This window comes from Euphorbia lathyris, chromosome 5, assembly GCF_963576675.1.
Source record: "Euphorbia lathyris chromosome 5, ddEupLath1.1, whole genome shotgun sequence".
Classification (NCBI taxonomy): Eukaryota; Viridiplantae; Streptophyta; class Magnoliopsida; order Malpighiales; family Euphorbiaceae; genus Euphorbia; species Euphorbia lathyris.
In genome coordinates this window covers 61,751,144-61,764,514 of record NC_088914.1, presented here as the reverse complement: position 1 = coordinate 61,764,514, position 13,371 = coordinate 61,751,144, and positions in this window count along the sequence as shown.

Sequence of the window (13,371 nt, the reverse complement as noted above, 5' to 3'; positions counted from 1 at the left end):
CAATATTTCCATGATTGTCTCAGCCTGCTCAGCATTTGCTCCAAAGAAGATAAAACTGTCATGAGCAAAGAAAAGATGAGTTATTGAGGGTGCTCCTCTACAGATTTGACAGCCTCTAACTTGGTTTTCTGATTCCGCTTTCGTTATTAGTTTAGAGAGCACTTCAGCGCAGAGCAGGAACAGATACGGTGACAACAGGTCTCCCTGTCTTAACCCCCTTCCTGGTGAAATGGGGCCAACCAGATCACCATTAACCGACACATGGTATGACACGGTTTCTACACACAATCGCATCCAGGCTATCCAGTTCGCATGAAAGCCCATTCTCTCCATTACTGACCACAAGAAATTCCAGTCGACTCTGGCATAGGCCTTACTGATATAGATTTTCAATGCTACTTCTCATTCTGTACCTCTGGTATGCCTCTGCATATAGTGAATTGATTCAAAGGAAATTTGCACATTGTCAATAATAGACCTCCCAGGGACAAAAGCTGACTGATTTTCACTTATAATATCAGGAAGGATAGTTTTTAGCCTGTTTGCCAACGCCTTTGCAATTATCTTGTAAAGCACACTGCAAAGCGAGATAGTCCTTAAATCCTTCATTGACATGGGATTATCACATTTCGGGATCAGTACTACCACCGTATCATTCAAACTTGCAGGGAACTCACCACTCCTTAACCAACCTGAGCAGATGTTAAAAATATCATGACCGATACTATCCCAGAAATGCTGATAGAATCCCGGGTTCAATCCATCTGGACCTGGGGATTTGTCCTGATGCATTGAGAAGGTAGCATTTTTGAACTCTTCAAATGTGAAATTGGCCATTAGATTATCATTCATCCCTTCTGTTACAACTCGGTCAACAACATCAATCGTATTATTTTGGGCACCAAATGAGGGAGAGAACAATTCACAAAAGTACTCACAGACATGGTTATCGAGTTCCCACTGCTCGGTTATGAGAATACCTTCGTCATTCAGTAGGCTGCTAATCGTATTCTGCCTCCTCCTCTCATTCACACAGGCGTGAAAAAATTTGGTGTTATGATCCCCATCTCTTATCCAGAAGGCTTTGGCTCTTTGTTGCCAAAAAATCGCCTCCTGCTCCAGAACTAGTGTTAGTCGCCTCTGCGCTGCCTGATACTGAGCAACCGATGATCTGTCTTCTCTTTCCTGCAGCCTTGACATTACTGCTTTCAAATTCTCAATCTGCCTTTTAAAGTTCGTTTTGAACCCTGCGCTCCACCTTGACATCTCCTTCGCACATGATTCCAGCTTAGCCGTTAAAGGGAGTTGCGCATTCTTCCTCCAACTATCACGAACTAGTTGGTCAAAGCCTTCCTCAAGAGTCCACGTCGTTTCATACTGAAAGCGACGGGTCCCTGCTCTCTTGGCTTGAATTTTCACCTGCAGAATCACCGGCAGATGATCTGAGTACCCGGCCACAACGTTTTTTACTTTGTAATTTGGGAATCGTTCAAGCCATTCCGCACTGGCAAAAGCTCTGTCAAGTTTTTCTCGAATCCACCCTTCCGTGCCCCTGCCTCATTCCCATGTGAACCGACTCCCATCCATCTGAAGCTCAATCAAATTGCAATCCTCAATGCTCCTAGCAAAATCTGTCATAAGGTAATTTGGGTAGGCTGCACCACCCACTTTTTTGTCTCGTTGCATAATACAATTGAAATCTCCAACCACTACCCAAGGTAGGCTAGAGGTTGAGTGTAGCAACCGTAGGAGATCCCATGATTCGTTGTGCCTATTTCTATCTGCGAGACCATAGAAACCAATAAACCTCTAGGGACCCTCAACGTCGTTTGCAATTCTCAATTCTATGTGGTGATCCGAGTACCCTTCAATTGCTGCTCCAACCCTGTTGTTCCATAACATTGCGAGCCCTCCACTTCGTCCCCTACAATTCACTGTAAAACAATTTTCAAACCATAATTTCCTTCTCAAACCCTCCATATGACTACTATCCATTAGCGTCTCCATCAGGAACAAGACGTCAGGATTGAAGGCCCGAGCCAACTCTCCCAACACACGAACTGTACGGGGGTTCCCGAGTCCCCGACAATTCCAGCTCAACCAATTCATTGATTTTCACGGGTCTGGTTTCCAGAACCCGCTACTTGACCGTGTTTTGACTGACCGGTGCAGTTTGTTGTGTTACTGTTTGATGACCCATCTTTCCTGCTTTGTTTGGGATCGACAGTTAATGCATCCTCCATATCCTTATCACTTTGATTTCAATTTCCTGCTCCCCCTTCAGATTCTGAAAATCCTTCCCCCTCTGAAACCTGCTCTCTTAGCCATTCACGCCCTATATGCATTCTGGATTTCCTCAATTGAGCCCTTAAGTGAGTACCGTACCTCCTCTCTATAGGGTTGTCAGGGTTGTCAAAGAGTAGGCCACAGAACTTATCCGTATGCCCTATGATCCCGCAGTAAAAACAGAACTGTGGTAGCCTCTCATATCTGAAGTCCACCCAAAAACAGGTCCCCCCACTTCTTTTCATCTTCTGGCCTGTACAGATAGGTAATGTGATGTCGATAGCGACTTTGATTCGGAGGTAGCTCCTTCTCTGACCAGTAAAGTTTCTTGGATCCGCTTCCAGAAAGGTGCCAATCTTGTTCCCCAGAATACTGTATATTGTCGGGGTTTGAAAACCGATGGGCAGGTCAAAGACTTGCACCCATATTATAAGTTCTGACAATTCGACTTGTACTGCTTGTTCTGATATGTCAAGGGCTATGATTATCATTACATTTTGATTAAATTTCCACGGTCCATCGTTCAGCACTCGGGCAGCATCCTTTTCATGGAAAAATTGGAACAGATATCTTCCCTCCTCATATGTTTCAGTAATGGTAACGCCTTTCACAGGTCTCCAGATTGATGCTAACGTGTTTTTCATCGACTCAAAATGTGTTGTTCTAGCGTTTAAGAATCTCCCAACCACGAACCAAAACTGTCTCCCCTCATCTACTGCAACGTCGTCCCCTATTTCTAGTTCGTCAGTTTCCTCGGGGTTGATTTGTAATCGAGCATATGTGGCCGTAAGCTCTTTTGTTGGTTCCATTGTAGAGTTTCGATTATTTCCACTGTTCTTTCTCCTGTATCGCAATCGTGTAACGACAGCAGGGACAGGTGTTGATTTTCTCGGACTGGGGTGGTGGTCGGCGGCGATCGAGTAGGGTTACTTGGAGTTTACGATAGTGATCTAGGGTTTAACCAGTTCGGCTTAGGTTACATCTCATATTGAGAAGATAATAAAACACTCCACGAGGAGAGATATCGTTACTTAAGATTGGATGAGTGTGGAGTTTGGTGGGGAGACTGTCAGGGCTTGATTGGATGAGGGGTTTAGAGGGGTTAATAAGAGAGGGGTTAGTAAGGGTTGATAGAAACCCTTGTTTGGGAAGAGGAAGACTTTACAAACTTCTTTTGTTGTCCTCAAATAAATCAATAAAATAGAAGGAAAATTTATATATTTGACTAAGTATGAGATTTTGAGAGAAACAGAGAAGAGGAGCCGTGGTTCCTCTGCTTTTGCTAGGATGGAAGTTAGGATTGCCATGCGGATAGCGAGTTAATTTCACTAATCTAAATTGTTACAGTAGTTTATAATCGGCAGAAATCAATTTAATATAAGATTTTTTTTACATTCACGTCCTCGAAATTACTTCTAATTTAAATAACAAAATTGGGGGTTAATATTCTTAATACAAGATTATTATGTTTACATTCGTTAATAACAAAATTTACCAATTAAGGTTGTTTTGGGTGTTTAAAGGCATCAAATCGCTTAAGTTAGATATAGAGTTCGAATCCTAGCGTACGTTGTAGACACCGAGTCGGAGGACCTGTGACGAAAACCTGAAAACAAGACGGTCGAAGCGATTGATTCCGGAAGTTTTGAAAAATATATAAAGAATAATAAGCGGAGGAAAATTAACGGCACGGCGCGGGCGCGCAACGACATCCCGCACGCGGACGATGATGGTCGAACGCCCGCTCGACGGCTCGAGACGTGCGCGCAGCGTCCGTCGGGCGCACCGCGAGTGGCACGCTCTCGACGTCCGAGCAATGCCTGGGACCGCTGGCGGTGCGCGCCCTCATGGGCCATTGAGCGCACGTGCCTGGCAGCGTGAGGCGCGCGTTCGGCGGCCGCGACGTGCGAGCGTCTGGCTGCACGGAACGCGCGCTCGGCGGCCACGGAGTGGACGCGTCCGACGGCGCGGGGCACGCCCCGAGGGTCGCCGGGCGAGCGCCCAACCACGTCGGGCGAACGCCCAACCACGTCGGGCGAACGCCCAACGCGTCGGGCGGACGCCCGACGAGGATTGGGCGCTCGCCCAACATTGTTGGGCGGCCGCCCAACCACAATGGGCGACGCCCAAATTTTTTTGGGCGTCGCCCATTGTTCCGGGATCCGTTTCCCTATATAAGGGCACAGATCCCAAGGTGAAAAAAGGGGGGAGAGGCTTTTGGGGGGATTTGGATAAACTTTCTTACTCTAAACATTTTTAGAGAGAGAGAGTGAATTTTTTGAGAAAAATATTTTTTTTCCTCAAAAATTCCAAATTTCCTAAGTTCAATTTTTTTACTAAATTTTCATTAAAAACGGGAGCTCGCGGTTCGTGGAATCAATCGGCTTCAACTGTCAGATACCGAATTAAAGGTATTATCCGAGGACTAGACTCTTTATTTTATTTAATTTATTCTCTCCTTCTATTTATTTTTTTTATGCTATAGTTCTTATTCCTTTAGTTATTTATTTATTTTGTCACGTTTTATTTAGTTAGCGTATTTATTTAATTTTCGTTTCGTGTTAAATAAAATTTGGTTTTGTTTTAAAATAAAAACCTCGTTTTAGGAATTTCCGTTTTCGACTATGATCCATCTTTGGTAGTTCGGAAGTCCAAAACGATTGAATTAGATTTAATTTAAAGTTTTTGAATAAATCTGGAAAATATTGGAGTGCTGCTGTAATTTGTCAATTCTGTCACTAAATGCTGTTTACCGACGGATTTTCCGTCGGTAAATCTGCCAAAATGTAAAAAATGTCATTTCGGTCCCTTTTTCTTAACTTTTAGACTTTTAATCCTTAGTATATATATATAATTATGTAATACATGTTTTTCAAATTATTTTAGAATTTTAGTATATACATTTATTTTAGAATATTGGTATATCATTTTTATTTTATTTTATAATATAAGTATAAATATATATATAAGTATTTCCTTGTTATTAACTTAGGCTATGTTTAAATATTAGTTATTTGATATTTTGAGAATTAATGGATGGATATTAGTATATGTCATTTTTGGTATTTAAACTATATTAATTATGTATATATATGTATAGTTTTGGGAACATTTGGGTTATTTTGTTGATTATTGAAGGAAGTTATTTTTGGGTAAATATTATTTTCTTATCCATAAGAATTACTTATTGTTTTAGCATTTTTAAAGTATAAGTATATAGTACCTATTATTTCCATATACATAAAGTTCCTCTTATATTAATTTTTGGGTTTTCATATCCTTCTTTTTGATTTACTTGTATATATATATATGTCTAAATTATTTTCTCTATTCTTTTGGGCCAATTCATGGGTCCATGTCTCAAATGGGCCTTGTTTGATTATAAGTCTTGCTTTAAATAAGTGTCTTATTGTAATTATAATAGTTAGAGAGTCCATTAAATAAGTGGGGAAAATAAATCACAAAAAGAGAGTTTTCAATTAAATTATTTAAGCTAATGAGCTTTCTTAGATCTCTAGTGTAGATAAATAGAGTCATCTTGGTTGATATTTCAAATCGTCTTCAAAACACCACGTTTTAAAACCTTAGTCCGTTCCAACGACAGATTAAGCGAACATTGTAATCAAAATCGTTTTCTTTGTTAATAATGGAGATGTTGAATCGCTTTCTTAATGAATTTGTACAAAATAAAATTGACTTGTATGTTTAACCACGTTTTCTTATTAAAAGGCTTTTACTTTAACGTTTTCAATTACTCGAGTCATTCCAACGGCAATTCGGGTAAGCTTCATCAAACGGGGTTTTAAAACGCACCTAAATCGTTCCAACGGCGATTAAGGTGCGAACCATGTAAATAAACTCGTTTTGGGGAAATAAGTTAGCGTAGAATAAACACACAACATAACATTTAAATACGGTTGTAAATAAATCACTTCTTTTTCCCCCCCTCTCTGTGTATGTATAAACATAAATGGGTGATTCTTTACTGATGTGGCTTTTCAATAATATATGCTCAAAATGGTTTCTAAAAAGAGAAAGAAAAGGGTTTCAAATGAATTTTAAAATTAAAGAAGTATACGATTAGTCCGTTATCGCCTAACATGCTGAGTAGGAGGCCGGTGGTTCATAACCGGGCGATGTCGGGGTGCCTAGTAGCCTTTCTCCGGAAAGGAGCTAGCCTTCTCGGCTCGTACCTAAGTTTCCCGAACCCACACCGGTCTCCCGCAAGGGATCGGTGTTCATTTTCCCATTCGTGGGTGGCGACTCTTCCATATCTCCGAGCTCCGGTCCTACCGAGCAGCTTGATTCCACGATTGGTTGCTTTCGGCGCCAATCACCGCTTACGTCGCCATGAGGTTGTCCACCCCCCGGTCCGCCCGGGAGATTAGGCCGCGGCACCTCGTCTAACAAGTGGCGACTCTGCTGGGGAAGCGAGAAATTTGATTCCGGAAGGCGTGTATTAAGCCCTTAACGGGGACGGATCGTTTTACTTCTTTTCGTATGCACTCATATGCATTATTGCAAACCCTTTGGGTAATTTCCGCGAAACCTCTAGCGAGAGTCCATTCGTCGCTCGAAAGAGGCTAGCGTAAGTTCCCCTTTACAGTAAGGCGCCAGAGGGTCCCCATCCATTCGTTAGGGGGAATCTGTGCGGTCCTGTGAGGTCCCGCGGTCAGCCGTGTCAGCATATAGTAGCCTTAGAAGTTTCCATAGGATTACCCGTTACTATTTTTGATGTGATAAATGAATCAGTTCGTGTTTTCAAACCGCCATGATACGTGTCTAATCCTAAGTTATGTAAAGAAAATGAGACGATGCGTTAATATATACTCATGAATCGACATACTAATTACCCTAAAACATCGAAACGATTTGAACTAAAGACGACTTAGTCATCTCATATGAATGAACATGTGCGACCCGCCTTGTCCCTTTCAGTGTCCCGACGAAGGCACGTGTTCAGGAAATACGTTATGACGTAAGCATGTATTAGTATGAATCGGTTCGGTGTTAAGGATAGTTATATTTCGATACAAAAGACTATATTAACGGTAGCCGTTATTCACGTTCTTTAGATAAATTAGGATAAAACGAGATCACGACGAAACGAAAACGAAGAACATTTCTGTTTCGAACGACCTTGTTGTAACGTGAAAAGTTTCGCACAAGTAGCCCGTCCCTTCCAAATAAAAGACGAGCTTTTACGTTATGCCTTGTGTCATTCTTAAGAGAAATGGACGTGTCCGCAAAAGGTGACTAAGAAAATAAAAAGACAAAAATGAACTAAACGACCAAAATCATTCCAAATCTACGATATATGTTAATCCCGCGAGTAGTTAAAGAAAATAAACCAATGCCGTTGAATACGTGCCTCGAACGAGAGTATACCCCGTTTAAAATCTCGAAGCCGAATTAAGCCAAACCATATAATTGCGCCATATGGACGAGACTGCGGATTTTGACTAACGACTCGATCATTTCGACCGTTACCAAAACTGCAAGAAATATGGCCCGATATACGTGTTTGCTTAAATTCGCGCCTAAAGGAAAGAAAACGGTGATATTCTCGCTTCGAACAAACACGCGATTCAACGAAACGTTGATTTTCTATAACCACACTGAGATGATATATCCCGTGGATTGGGAGGAACAAAGAGTTGTAATTAGCCGAAAGATTATCGTGCGCTCAAAATAAGACTCGCCATCTTTTCACGTAGCAAAATGAGCAAACGAATCCTCGACGCTAAGAACAAACACGTTACGCGATGAGTCTGTTCCCTTAAATAAAATCCAAAAGTGATTCCATCACTAAATAAACACGTGGTTACGTCTCTCGATAGACCCAAAAGATCCCGTTGTAATCCAAAAATCGAGACACGAACCCACGCGAACAAAAGGGAACGAGTCATTGACAATAACGAACGATTGGACTAGAAGAATAACTCGTACCACGTCTAAAAACTGAGATGCACTCAAAGGGAGTCAAAACCCGAACTAATGCGTCTCACGAAAGGACGAAAGACGAATTATTCTGAAAGGACAATCCAACTTGGTCGATTTCTTAGTCACTGAACGTTGATACGTCAAAACGAATTGTATTGTCTGATGGATGATTTACTTTCCCGTAATAATCAACGGCATCACGCGTCCCCTGGACCGCAATGTGAGCCCAAAACCAAAATCCTAGGAAAGAGACCTGGACCAACGAGTGTGTGGAGGAATAAGGGTGGAAGAGAGATGTTGTGATACATGTAAATAGAACTAACGTTTGGTCTTCTTATCTTATAATCGTAAATAAATAAATGCACACACCACGAATCATGCATATAAAACCATGCATACATACTAATGGATACCGTTCGCGCAGACGTCATCATTAAACGGTTGTGGTTTCGCGAGAGTGATCGGCTTGTCAGACAGTTTGATCAGTTGCGAGTAGACAGTCCCGAATCAGTAGTTGTGGCTTCTGAATCGTCTTCATCCGAGTATACTCAGTCTTCCGTCAGTATGTCTGCAACCGACGAGAAGGTGGCTGAATTAGAGAATTCTGTGAATAATATCAACGACCAGCTGGCCGCGATCTTGGCCCAGCTAGCTGAGTTAGCGCTAAAGGACAACAAGAGTGGTAGTAAGCGTGCTGAGAATGAGGTGAACGAGGACCCTCGCTTTGGGAATGAGGAGGATTATCAGGATTATGTCCGAAAACAGTTAGAGAAGGAGAAAGCTAAGGAAGAGGAGTGAAGGCAACACATCACACAGGAAGTGCAGGACTTGCGCGGAGGAAGCTCCGGGAGTCAAGATTTCTATAACTTGAAGAATTGTTTGACAGCAACAGCTTTGCCTCTGAAATTCCGGCTCCCTGACATGAAAAAGTTCGATGGAACTGGAGATCCCACCGCTCACATGAATCAGTATGTGGCGGTAATGAAGCACACGATCCTGACTGAGGATCAAGTCTTGGGGCTATTTAACACCTACCTGGAGGGGGCTGCCCTCACATGGTTCCATGCATTGCCTATGGTGACAAAGAAGGATTGGAAGGAATTAGCAAAGTCATTCATCGCTCAGTATAGCTTTAACACCATGCTGGAGGTCACTTTGAAAGAATTAGAGAGTACTAAGCAGCAGGCTGGGGAATCCTTTTCCGATTTTGTGAAAAGATGGAGGGCTAAGGCCGCGGTCATGAAACAGAAGCCGCTTGAGCAGGATCAGATCCGAATGGTGGTTGGCAACACGTTGCCGTATATTAAGAATGAGTTGAGATATATGCCGTTCACAGATTTCAATCAGATGTATAGTTGTGCCTTGACTGTCGAAGGAGATGGGGAGCCGAAGAAAGCTTATACTAAGTGGACGAAGTCTGGATATAGTGCCGGAGGGCCTAGCGTGAGTATAGAATCTGCGGCAGTGAAAGTGGTTGATCTTAATGCCATCGAAAAGAGGCGGTTCGCCAAGTTCGATCAGACCTATGCGAAAGTTTTTGAACGTCTGTAGAAGAAGGGATTGTTAAAAGCCCTTACCCCGTATAACAAAGCTCAACCTACTCCGCAGATTCAGGCTAGAGGGTATTGTGAGTTCCACAGCAGTTATGGACATACGATTGAGAATTGTGAGAGGCTGAAACACGAAATCCAAGATTTGATTGAGGAGAAGAAGATAGCTGATCCTTCGTTAGCAAACCCTTCCGTTAGGCGCAATCCATTGCCTAATCATAGGGTAAGCGTGATCGGAGCTGGTTTGACGGAAACTGTGGTGATGGAATCTTTTGAGGAAGATGTAGAGGAGTTGTTGGACTCCGTCGAAAGAAGTAATGTGGGAAATGGTCTGTATGTGTCCTTCTTGGGGGAGGAACAAGAGGATGAACCAATGGAGGAAGGATCAGATGGTGGAGCACCATATGACGAGGATAGTGCCGAAGAGACCGGTGAAGGGTCGTCTCGGACTATCGTGCCAAATTTGGGTTTGTTCAGTGGAGGAAGGGATCCTGAAGTGCACTTGCATGAATATATGCACGACATGTTTATTGAATCCTTCGGAGTAGATGAGATTGCTCAGTGGTTCCACCATTCGCTGGTAGGTGAGCCTTTGGAATGGTTCCATTCATTACCCGACTCTTGCAAGCACGATTGGGATCGATTGTCGGATTTGTTTCTAGAAAAGTATCAGAGAGCTGAAGATAAAACTGCGGAGCGCTTTGCGATGCAGATTGGACCCATCAAGCGTCCATTGCCGAGGGTGAGCAAATATAACGGCAATAATGACCCTATGGAGCACCTCCACTTCTACTTATCGGCTATGACAGCTTTGAGTTTTAAAGAAGAAGAGATCACTAGCTTGTTTTATAATTCACTGATGGGTGAACCGCTGATGTGGTACATATCGCTGCCAATGTATGTTAAGACCGATTGGGCAGCTATGACGAAGAGATTTATCAAGGAATATACGGTATGGATGCTAGCAGAGCAAACTCCTGATTCCCCGTCTTACCAAACACCTGATGCGGTGTTAGCAATGCCTAGGTATGGTGGATACCGGGATCCTGTAGAGCATGCGAGGATATTCCACGATCATATGTATAACGCTGGATTCCCACAGTGTGAGTTGCATGAACATTTTCCGGAAACCTTGATGGATGAAGCCTTATTGTGGCATCAGGGGCTATCAGAGGAGGAAATGGGTCATTGGATACCGCTCCGAAATGCCTTTGTGGCGAGATATGAAATGTACATTCCATGGACGGGATCCCTGGATGATCTGGACATGATTAGGCAATTCCCCGAGGAACATTTTATGGATTATGCTAGAAGGTGGAGGCACCGTTATGAGCAGTGTAATGAGACAATGAGCGATAAGGTGCAGCTTATGTGCATACAACGAGGTGCTATTCCATTGGCCGCAAGGAGGATGAGCCGGGTGTCCCTCTGTGACTATGATGAGTTGATAGGTTGGGCTTTGTACGGATCAGCGGATCCCTTTTTCCTGAATCCGAGTGTTCCTCACGTCATGGATTTAATGGTCGTAGACATTTGGGCGAGTTCCTCGGACGAGGAGGATGCCAATCGAAGGGTTCCTATTAACATCTGGGACGAATCGGATGATGAGCCGGAAATTGCGGTAATAACGAGATCAGGTCGTGTGGCCGAGGGAAAGGCACCAATGGTAGAGACTGAGATTGGAGAAGGGTCGGCTCCTAAGCCCGATGACCAAGTTCTTGAGCAGTTGAAGAAGACGCAAGCTAAGTCTACGGTCTGGGAAGTTTTATGCCATTCTAAGTACCATCGTGAGAACCTGATGAAGGAGTTGCAGAATTTGGTTATTTCCACCGATACTGAGCCGACAGCGCTAGTAGGGGAAATTATGGCCCGAAAGAAGACTGAGATCACATTTACTGACGAAGATCTTCCAGAAGAGGGGAAGGCTCATAATAAGCCATTGTATATCCGAGCGGAAATTAACGGGAAGAAGACTAGCTGTGTGATGGTCGATGATGGATCGGCCATTAATGTTTGCCCATTGAAACTCTTGTCGAAGTTGGGAGTGGAGAGAGGAGACCTGACAGCCTCTGAAACTGTGATTAGAGCATATGACGACAGCCGTAGGCACATTGAAGGAGTCTTCAAGGCCAAGTTGAAAGTGGGGCCGCATGAGGAAGAAACTGAGTTCACGGTGCTGGATATCCCGATAACCTTTGCTGTATTGTTGGGACGCCCATGGTTCCACAAGTTGGGAGGTGTGCCCTCCACGCTCCATCAGATGATCAAGTTCCCCTTCGGGGAGGAGATAGTGACAATCAGAGCTGAGAAATTGAGCTCGGTGGCAGCATTGGGAATTGAGCCTCAACTTTTCTCCGGATTCCAAGTCTCTGGGATTTACGAGTCGAGCATGACCACCGATGTGGTGAAAATGATGAAGGGAAGTTTCATCCCGGGAATGGGTTTAGGAGCATACCATCAGGGGCTACCAGAGTTTCCGGATTTTAAAAGTCAGAAAACCCGGAGGGGTTTGGGATATGAGCAGGGGAGTCCATCCAACATGAGTGCAGAAGGAAAAATAGGCTTGAGGAAGCATTTTGTAAGCGAGGGGCATGGAAAGCCATATTCGGGAACCTCCGAGTCGTGGACTAGCACGGAAGGAAAGATTCTGCCAGGGTTTGAAATCTTCAATGATGTCGCCGACTGGGGCAAAGGAAAGACAATCTACTTTGTCGAGGAGATCATGACGCTAGATTCAAATGCCGAAGAGCAAGTCATCACCATTGAAGCAACCGCAGGAGCTGAAATTGAGCCCAGTACCTCCAAGGTTCATGAGGAGCCCGAGAACCCTGATGATGAAAATTGTATTACGGCTTTGTTTGAATCAGATGATGTGATCACCCATGCTATCAATGAAATGAATTCTGATTTTGCTTACTTGCTTGATGTCGATCATGATCATTCCATGCATTCTCATTCATATAACATGCCTACATTTGAAATCAATACGATAGAAATGTCAACTTTCAATCTTGGTACGGATGAAAATCCTAAACTTATACAAATTGCTCAAGAATTAACTATTGAAGAGAGAAAAGAATTTGAGAGAATAATTAAAAAATACGAAATTGTATTCGCTTGGACATACGAAGACATGCCTGGAATCGATCAATCAATCGTAACTCACCGTATTCCAACATATCCCGAGGCGAGGCCCGTAAAGCAGAAGCTCCGACGTATGAGACCCGAATGGGCAGATAAGATCAGAGAGGAGGTGAAGAAGCAGTTAGAAGCAGGATTCATCGAAGTGATCGACTATCCCCCTTGGGTCGCAAATGTAGTGCCCATCGCAAAGAAGGACGACAAAGTGAGGATGTGCGTTGATTACAGAGATCTTAACAAGGCATGTCCCAAGGATGAGTTCGCATTGCCTCATATCGATGTATTGATCGATAGTGCAGCGTTAAGCGTCTTACATACGAATGTGGACGGTTTCATGGGCTACATGCAAATTCAGATGGCCGAAAAGCACAAAGCGAAAACCTCGTTCACAACTGAGTGGGGAACGTACTGCTACAGGGTAATGCCGTTTGGTTTGAAGAATGCCGGGGCA